The following is a 9,963-nucleotide window of genomic DNA, read 5'->3' on the forward strand; positions in this document are numbered from 1 at the left end:
ATACACAGACGTTGATGAGACTTTGAGAAAGCTACAAAGACATAATTTACCAGAAGAGCACTGGTGGCAAATCATGTTGGAAATCCTATAGGCATGTTTCAACTTTTTGTTTTACCTAGGATACAAGCGGAGGATAGGAAACGGATAGGAGTCTTGCGGGGCAACAATCTATCAAATCAAAATTAAATGCGCCCGAGAAAGCCGAGGCAGCAGCGTGGAATATCAGTGGAAACAACCACCGGTCGACTCACCGAGCTTACAGTCAACACATCCCACCAACTGAGCAACCAACACAACATCATTTACTTCTTCATTTATTTCTCCCTATTTTCAAGGTCATTTACTTCTCCTGTAAAGTAGGTAGAATAAGTTATTACTAGATATTATCTCTTTGAGATATTTTGTAAACACTTTTGTATAAATACCTCCCCAAGTGAAGTATTTGGGGTTGGTGATACATTTTTTAGACTGCGCTATAACTTTGAAAACCTTCTGAGTACAAAAGCTGCTGGAATCCATCGTTGCTAGACTCTCTGGATGTGGAATTGATAGCAGAGGACCTGTTACAGATTTCTTGAATCATCTTATGGATCAATAAGTCACTCTTACTCCTGTTTTTAGTTTCTGTGTTTACTATATCATACATGTTTCATGATCTGAATAATAGAGAAAAAGAATAACTCATAATTTGTTTGTTTACACTCTGTGTTCAATCTCCGTTATTATTAATGTTTTCTTCAGAATTACCATAAACATGAATTCTTAACTGCTCCTGTTTCCCCTGGTTCTTACATCTTGAATATTAGCTAAGGAATTCTTAACTGCTCCTTAGCAATAATCATCCACTTTCCCTCTGTCTGCATGATGAAGGATTCTTAATTTCCCTTCATCCACTGACTCCATCCCATCTGATTCCAGCTTATAAATTGTTCCATGATTGATTACCTTGCTCTATAGTACCACCATCTGTTAAAGAAACCATGTCCAGAAGTTCATCCTCATAGACTCCATTAGACCAATGGATTGAACTTCGCAGATTTACACCCCTGTTCTATTGAGTTATCACCATCCAAAAATCAAACAAACCCCCGTACTTCATAACTAGCCTAATATACCTTAAAACAAAGCTAAATTATAAAGAGAGAGCCCTCTCTAGATGCAGATTGGCTAGAATCTGTGTCTAAAAGATTGGTCTGTGGTTACCTCGGCCGTATTCCCTTTCTTACAACTTTTGGGAACAACCTGAGTGACAACATCATTGGCGACTCCGCTGGGGACTGAACAATTGTTTGTTACTACTGTCTATTTTCTAAAGCTATAGATGGAGCCTGAAGTTAGCCAGGTAGCCTTTGAAACTGCTTTTTCTATGCAATTACAGGAGTAAATAAAAGCTGCTTCAGTCTATCTCCAGTCTAGTTTTAGGCTTTGAACAACTGTCTCAAAGACTTGATCAGTCCCTTGTTTCAATAGATCTTCAGGAAAATTCGAAAGCTCCCATATTTCAAAAGCTTCCTTCAAGATACTGTCAAAAGTTGTATCCCTCAAAATATTTCAAAAAAAATAAAAATAATATAATATATATATATATATATATATATATATATTCAGAAGCTGGCTCCAAAGAATAAAATCCGTTACACTAGATCAAATCTAGATCCAAATCCTCCACCTGTGTTTCAGAATCCCAATTTGATCCATAAACACCTTAAAAGCCAGCAGAACCTTACCCAATCTGATCTTACTCCTGCAAAAGCATCAATCCTTCTGCCATTACTATTGCTTCTCCAAGTTCACCATCAACACTTCAAACCATCTTTTCCACTCCCCCATCCACTGCACATATTTCAGCTATTATCCCTGTTCTCCCAGCTGTTACATTTATCTCTGCAAATATGGCTAACCGATATGCTCCCCTGCAAATCCAGGGGCTATGCCCCAAGATTATCAAAGCAAAATTACCTATTTTGATGGTGTTGGCACTTACACAACACAACAACATACCAAGAAAATGACAGAATATTTTGAGAATTATGAGATTGATGATGATGATGTCAGAATGAAAATTTTTGTTCAGAGTTTAACTGGCAATGTTAGGACCTAGTTTAGGACACTCCCTGCAAACACTATTGTTGACCCAGAAGCACTTTATCAGACTTTCGTGAATAGATGGGAAAAGAAGAAGGACCCTTTGCACATCCTAATAGAATATGAGAACTTGAAAAGAGGCCCACAAGAAATTTTCCAAGTCTACTGTGCCAGATTCAATAATGTATACAATGCTATTCCTCAGAATCTCAGACCTCCACCAGACTTGGCCTTGATCAAATTCCCTGATGGATTTGATTCTGACATGGCTTACCATCTGAAAGGAGGACACATTTCAAAGAAGAACCTTCTGCATTTGAACAAAAATTAGATGCAATTATTAAAGGAATGGATAGACTGGGTGACAGAGTAGAAACAATTGAGAGGAAATCCTCTTGGGATGGTCAACCGAGCAACAATGGAAGAAACCCAAATTTCAGAAAAATGCAGAATCCCAAAACTGGAAAGGCTGGTCCTGACAAAAAAAATTAGACCTCCATTCTAGGAAAACTATGCTGAAGCTTCAACTTGTAGTGAGCCAACAAAAGACTCTCAAATTAACTTAATGGGTCTCAATAGTGAACAACAAATTTTTTTGACCCAGGATGACCAAGAAGCTCATACTTTTAATCAATTCCAAACCCAATCTAGGGAATCATTCGATTTCAGGGAAGGATATGATACAACTGTCTATGAGGTTCACAAGCAATACAACCTGAGAGGCAGAAAGATAGATGTCCTCGAAAGCAGTAAGCAGAAAGAAATCAAGCAACCTACCAAAGCCAAGGCTAAGAAACCTCTTGTAAAAACGTCTCCTAAAACAATACATAATCCAAATCATCCAATAGTTGAAGATATATCAGACAATCAACAACCTAGCAAACAGCCTTCAACCTCCATTCCTCTCAAAGGAACTGTGGAAGAGCCTCCAGAAATGGACTTGGAAACAGATTCAGCTCATAACAGCACTCCTGAAAAGGAGAAGAACACAGAAAACACAGCAGAAAAAGAAAATCTTGCTGCCCGAAATGCAAAAGTCCAAATAGAAAAACCTTTCAACCTTGAAACCGAAATAGGCAAGTTAAAGATAGCCATTCCACTGTCCGAATTGGCTAAACATGATGTCTATAGAGAACAAATCAGCAGATCACTTCAAATTTCAGAAAGCAGAGACACAGTAAATGTCCTTGATGACCAACCATAATTAATTTTTGGCCTTGAAGTAAATGGAAAATCAGTAGATGGAGGAGTTCCTCCCTTTTATGTAAGTCTGAATATTCATGACAAAGTACTTCACAATGCAATGTTTGATTCTTGGGCTTCCCATAATTTAATGCCCAAATCTGTGATGGAAAAGTTGGACCTAGATATCACCAGGCCATACAAAGACTTGTTCTCTTTTGATTCTAGCCAGGTCAGATGTCTAGGGTTAATCAAAGATTTATGTGTATCACTAGTTCAATACCTTGCCAAGACAATTTTAATGGATATAGTGGTAGCTGATATCCCACCAAAATATGGCATTAGTTCAATACCTTGCCAAGACAATTTTAATGGATATAGTGGTAGTTGATATCCCACCAAAATATGGCATGTTACTGTCCAGATCTTGTGGTGCAAAGCTCCAGGGATATTTACAGTTGGACATGTCCTATGCTACTATTTCAGTATTTGGTCAGCCAAAGAGATTGTACCGAGAAACTTTGATGAAATATGTGGTCAGCAGCCAGGAGAAACCCCAAAATTTTCCCATTTACTCCCTGCATTCTGATATGGACTCCTTCATCTTATACAATGCTGAAATTTATCCCTAAACTGATGTCAAGGTTTTAGCATCAGCACAAGAAAAAGGCATAAATGAAGAATCTAGTGCTCAAACCCAAGAAATCTCTGAAATAATTGATATAACAGACACTCATGGGAAATTATATGAAACTCAAAATCCAAATCTCTCTAGTAAGCAGATTTCTAAGACCCCTGATGTTAGCTGTAATCAAGAAATCCTATGGCATCTAGAGTTTGATGGATCAGTCAATAATCTAGGAGTAGGGGCAGGGATTTGGATACATAATATGGAAAATGACCATGCTGAAGGACATGAATACATGTTGAATTTTAGATGCACAAATAACATGGCCGAATATGAAGCCCTTTTGCTTGGACTCAAGTTGATCAAAAGTCTAGGAGCAGTTAGGATATCAATTTTGGGAGACTCTGATTTAGTTATTCAACAAATGAAAGGAAACTTCATCACAAATGACCTCAGGTTAAGATCTTATAGAGGGGCAGCAATTGAAATACTTAATACCTTTCTTGAAACTCAGCTTGCCAAAATTCCAAGGAATCACAATTTGCATGCTCACAGTTTGGCAACATTTGCTAGCACTTGTAGACTGCCATTTGAGCCTAATCATCATTTTACAGCTGAGATTAAACACAGGTCAATTGTACTTGACAATGTTAAAAACTGGCAAGTGTTTGACAATGACACTCAGATTAATAATTTCCTAACTTTAAAAGAAGAATTTTCCAGCACCAATATAGATACAGGCACTGTTGGTAAAGTTGATCAAACAGAAAAAATTGAAACTCACATTTCAGCTGAAACAACAACTCAAATACTACATCCAACAAAATTTACCAACAAAGAGTTACAAGAGCTTGAAAAAATAGACTTTGATGAAATTTTTGAAGGAGAGTCTGAAGTTATTGTTTAAAGGACAATTTTTTACCCACAAGATTAACTCCTCTGGAAGACATTTTTGACTCTAATGACATCCCAAGGAAACCCAAAATGATGCCTTTAAACGAAGAAATTGAGGACTGTAATATAGGAACTGAACAAAATCCTAAAATGATAAAATTATCCAAAGCATTGCCTCCTGACTAAAAGCTGAAATATGTTGGACTATTCAAAGAATTTCAGGTGTTTTTGCATGGAGTTATGAAGATCTCAAGTCCTATGATACTTCTGTAATTCAACATACAATACGCCTCAAAGAAAATAAAAAACCTTTCAAGCAAAAACTTAGAAGGGTCAACCCTGTACTCCTTCCTCTCATTGAAAAATAGGTCAAAAGAATGTATGAAGCTGGCATAATTGCACCCATTAGATTTTCAGAATGGATCTCAAATTTAGTGCCCACTAGGAAGAAAACAGGAGAAATAAGACTGTGTTGATTTGAGAAATCTGAATAAAGTGTCTCTAAAAGATCACTACCCCTTACCTAAGATGGATCACATTTTACAAAGGGTAGTAGGAGCCTCTAGAATTTCACTGCTAGATGGGTTTTCAGGCTTCAACCAGATTTTAGTTCACCCTGATGATCAAGAAAAAACTGCTTTTACAACTCCACGGGGAACTTTCAAATATGTGAAAATGCCATTTGGACTCAAAAATGCAGGCACAACTTTCCAACTTGCAAGGGACATAGCTTTTGCTAAAGAAATTCATGACTTTTTAGTCATATGCCTAGATGATCTTACTGCCTTTTCCAAATCAGATCAGAAACACCTAGAACATCTCAGGCAAGTGTTTTTAATCTGCAGAAAATATGGTATATCACTAAACCCAAAGAAATCATTATTTTGCCTACAAGAGGGCAAACTGTTAGGTCACATCATCTCCAAAGAAGGCATTCGAATAGATCCAGATAGAATACAAGCCATTTTGCAAGTTCCTCACCCTAGAAATATCAAAGAACTTCAAGCTTTCCTAGGGAAAATCAACTTTCTAAGAAGATTCATACCTAATCTAGCTGAATTAATCAAACTGTTGAACAACATGCTAAAGAAGGATTCCAAGGTCAAGTGGACAGTAGAGGCCAAACAAGCATTTGATGAAATTAAATTGGCTTTAACAAAAACACCAGTCCTTACAAGCCCAAAATTTGACAGAGACTTCATAATCTTCTCATTTGCATTTGAACATACTATTGTTGTTGTTTTACTACAAAAAGATGATCAGGGGTGTGAAAAACCCATAGCTTTTTTCAGCAAAGCGCTTATAGATGCACCACTTAATTATAAAATCATGGAAAAACAGGCTTATGCACTTGTAAAAGCTATTAAGGACTTCAGAGTTTATATCTTATTCTCGCATGTAATAGCTTATGTGCCAAATACTGTTGTCAAAGAAATCCTAACTCAGGAAGGAATTGAAAGAAAATGGGGCAGGTGGATAGCTAACATTTTGGAATATGACATTGAAATTAAACCAACAAAGCTGATAAAAGGACAAGGATTAGCTAAACTTATGACTGAAACCAATTGCCAAGTCCTAGATATTAATGAACTGGATAATGAATAGGAGATGGCGACTCCAAAATCAGCCAGGCCTTCCTAGAATCACCTTGGTATGCTGATATAATTTATGTATTGCTCAACCTACAGGCTCCTCCAGGGTTATCCAAAACTAAAACGAGATTTTTGAAAATGAAAGCTTCAAAATTCTGTATTTTAGATAATTTTTTATTTTGGAAAAATCATGAAGGCATTTTACTGAGTTGCCTAACAAAGGATGAAACTGACAAAGTGTTGAAGGAATTTCATGCAGGGGACTGTGGTGAACATTTGTATTGGAAGTCAACTGCTGATAAAATCCTAAGGGTTGGATTTTACTGCCCACTTTGTTTTCTGATGTCAAAAAGTTTGTTACTACTTGCCATGAATGTCAAATCTTTGAAGGCAAGAGAAAGCTTCTACCTCTACCCCTCAAACCAATTTCCACTGAAAGACCATTTCAACAATGTTTAGATTTCATTGGGGAAATTCCCTCTCTCTTCTGGCCAACATAAATGGATTTTGACTGCCGCAGACTACTTCACCAAGTGGATAGAAGCCATCCCTTGTAGACAGGCCAATGATTCAGTAATCATGCAATTCCTATAAACCAACATCCTGTCCAGATTTGGCTGTCCTGAAAAGATTATAACCGACAATGCTGCTGCTTTTAAATCCAAGAGAATGATTGATTTCTGTCACAAATACCACATTACCTTAGGCCACTCCATAGCCTATTACCCTCAAGGTAATGGTCTAGCTGAATCATCCAATAAAAGCCTGATCAATATCATTAAGAAAGTATTGGAGCAAAACAAGAAAGACTGGCATAAGAAGCTTATCAATGCACTTTGGGCAGACAGATTGACTACAAAGAGATCCATTGGAACAAGCCCCTATGAATTGGTTTATGGCATGGAGGCTGTATTTCCTTCATCTTTGGGAGTCCTTGTGATAAAGTTGCTGCAGGAAGTGCAGGCAGAACCCAATGACATTCAGAGAAGAATAAATCAGACTATTCATTTACAACAGACTAGAGAAGAAGTGTATAAAAGATATCAAGTTCTACAAGAAAAACTCAAGAAGATATTTGACAAGGGGACTAAGGCAGAAGATTTCTTCATAGGAGACAAGGTACTGAAATGGGATTCCAGGAGGGAAGATAAAGGAAAACATGGGAAGTTTTATTTCCTGTGGAAGGGACCTTTTGCTATTCAGGCCTCACAAGGAAACAACACCTACTTTTTGAAAAGACTGGATGGTACAGAAGAAGAAGATGGACCAGTCAATGGTTGGATGCTGAAACATTATTTAGATCCAGTTTGTTGATATGTCAGGACTCTAACTTGTACATAGGAGTGTTTAGTTTTGCAATTTATTACAGCAATAAGATGGGAAGGAATTGTAGAAATTTTGAATAATATGACACTTATTCACAGAGATTATCCTGATTATACACTATTTGCGGAATGCATGCATAATACATAACCTCCTCTATGTTGATCATCAATTTAGCAGCATTAAAAACAATGAAACATCAATCGCATGCGCACACTAACATAGTATGTAACTCGGGGAAAGCATACAGCTGAAAACCCCACACTATCTGTATATTATAATGATTGAGAACATGTAACAATACATAGTACAATACTCCTCACAACTACTCAGTACTATCTCCATCTGTTACAGACAAACTAGGTCAGATCTAATGCCTCAAATCTCCTCCACTTTTTGCCTGCCTCCAATGCACAATACTGCATGAGAATAATGATGAATGGCTGAAGCAAACTCGTATTTCCTTGGCTGAACCATGCCATCCTCATTAGCATTACTCAATCCCACTGATTGTGCAAGTTCTCATGCACAACTATAGTCACAACTGATAGCAATCTCAACCTCTAACACCTGTCTCCACTGAACTGTCCATGCACTGAGTTAACTGATGTATTATTTAGTTGCTTTATAAGTTAAAAATTAGTGAATTAATTAACAATTAATTCACACAACTCATCACCAGTGTATTCTTTAGTTAGACTAAATACAACTAGTTCAACTAAGTCAAACTGAACACAACTCCATCAACTCCACATCCAACTCCACAGAACTCACATGCATGAGTTCTAACTGAAGTCCTCCATGCAATAGCTCAACTAACACATAAGAAAAGCATATTTCCTTCTGAAAACTGCATGTGCCACATCTGTAGCTCAAACTGAAGTGCTCCAAGAGGATAAGATAATGTTTATAGTCTAAATATTATTATGAGACAATAATATTTGACTTTTCTATTTTTAGCCTGGCAGTCTAAGAATAGACTTTGATCACTCTGCTGTCAACTAGAAATAGAAGTCCATCTATTTCCACAACATGAACAATCATCCATAAACAACATCCTGCAACTCATAGACCATGATCCATATGTCTAAAAATAGACATAGTCTAAAAATAGACTTTGTGCACAAAAATACCCTGCGGGCCCACTTAGTGAAGGCGACTCCTTTCCACTAAGCTCCATCATCTTGTTGCATTTTCAACACTCCCTCTCAACAAGATATGGATTATCTGCAACCCCTATCCTGCAACTTTGGAATGTTCTGCATGCAACACATTTGCCCGGTCCACTTGCTCCAAGAACACTTGGAACAAAAACTCTCCCAACTGACCACTGTGTTGGGCTAGGAACATACTCTGATGCTGAAGCTCTACCTACTGCTGACAAGTGCTCCCTCTCTGACATCTGCGCTACTGCAACATCTCCATGCATCTCTCACCATTGCACACCTCTCTGTGCCACCTAGCGCTGTGCAAAACACTTGTTCCTCTCGCATTGCTGCAACCTGCTAGCTATGCGCTGTCTTGGGATTCCCTACACTGTCGCTCTCTCATCCGCTCCATTCACATCTATCTCTACCCAATCAATCAGTTCCTGCTACTCCACATCAGGGCTCCCGTAGCAAGGTCTCATCCAAGCGGTTGGGTACCTCAAGGATCCTGCCCCTCCTCCTTGGGACGATCAATCCACATCACCCCACCTCCTACCTGGAGGTATGGATACATGTGATCCCTCAGCCCACCTGGCTCGAAATTCCCCCTACTGGAGGTCTCTGCATGAGTAGATGTCTCTACTTGATCTCTTCTCATCTTCCCTTGTTGTGGCTGCTCCACAACCTCCTGAAGCTGTTGCACCAATCGTGGCTCCTCCACAATCGTCTGAGACTTCTTCTGGCTCTGCATGTTGAGAGGTAATATACGTTCCCTCTCAACCACCAAGTCTCCATCAGTTGCCTCGCTGCTCAAGGTTTTGCATGCATCTTGAACCTCAAGAGCATACAAGTTTTGACCCGTGAACCAATCTGCTTCACCTGTCTAGTGATGATGTGTCTAAGGAAAACCTTTCCCTTACTGAAGACTACATCACAACCTCTGTCTTCCAGCATCGCGATTGACACAACAAGTTTCTCTTCAGTCCTGGTACATACTTGACATCGTCAAGATAAGGCGAGCTCCATGCTCCCTCTGAAAAATAACATGCCTACACTGAGACACTATACTTCTCATCATTACCCATCACTATGAGTATCTGGAGATCTTTCT

Source organism: Pinus tabuliformis, chromosome 4_1, assembly GCF_031772625.1.
Source record: "Pinus tabuliformis cultivar Carrire ecotype Pingquan chromosome 4_1, CPIR1, whole genome shotgun sequence".
In the NCBI taxonomy this organism is placed as follows: Eukaryota; Viridiplantae; Streptophyta; class Pinopsida; order Pinales; family Pinaceae; genus Pinus; species Pinus tabuliformis.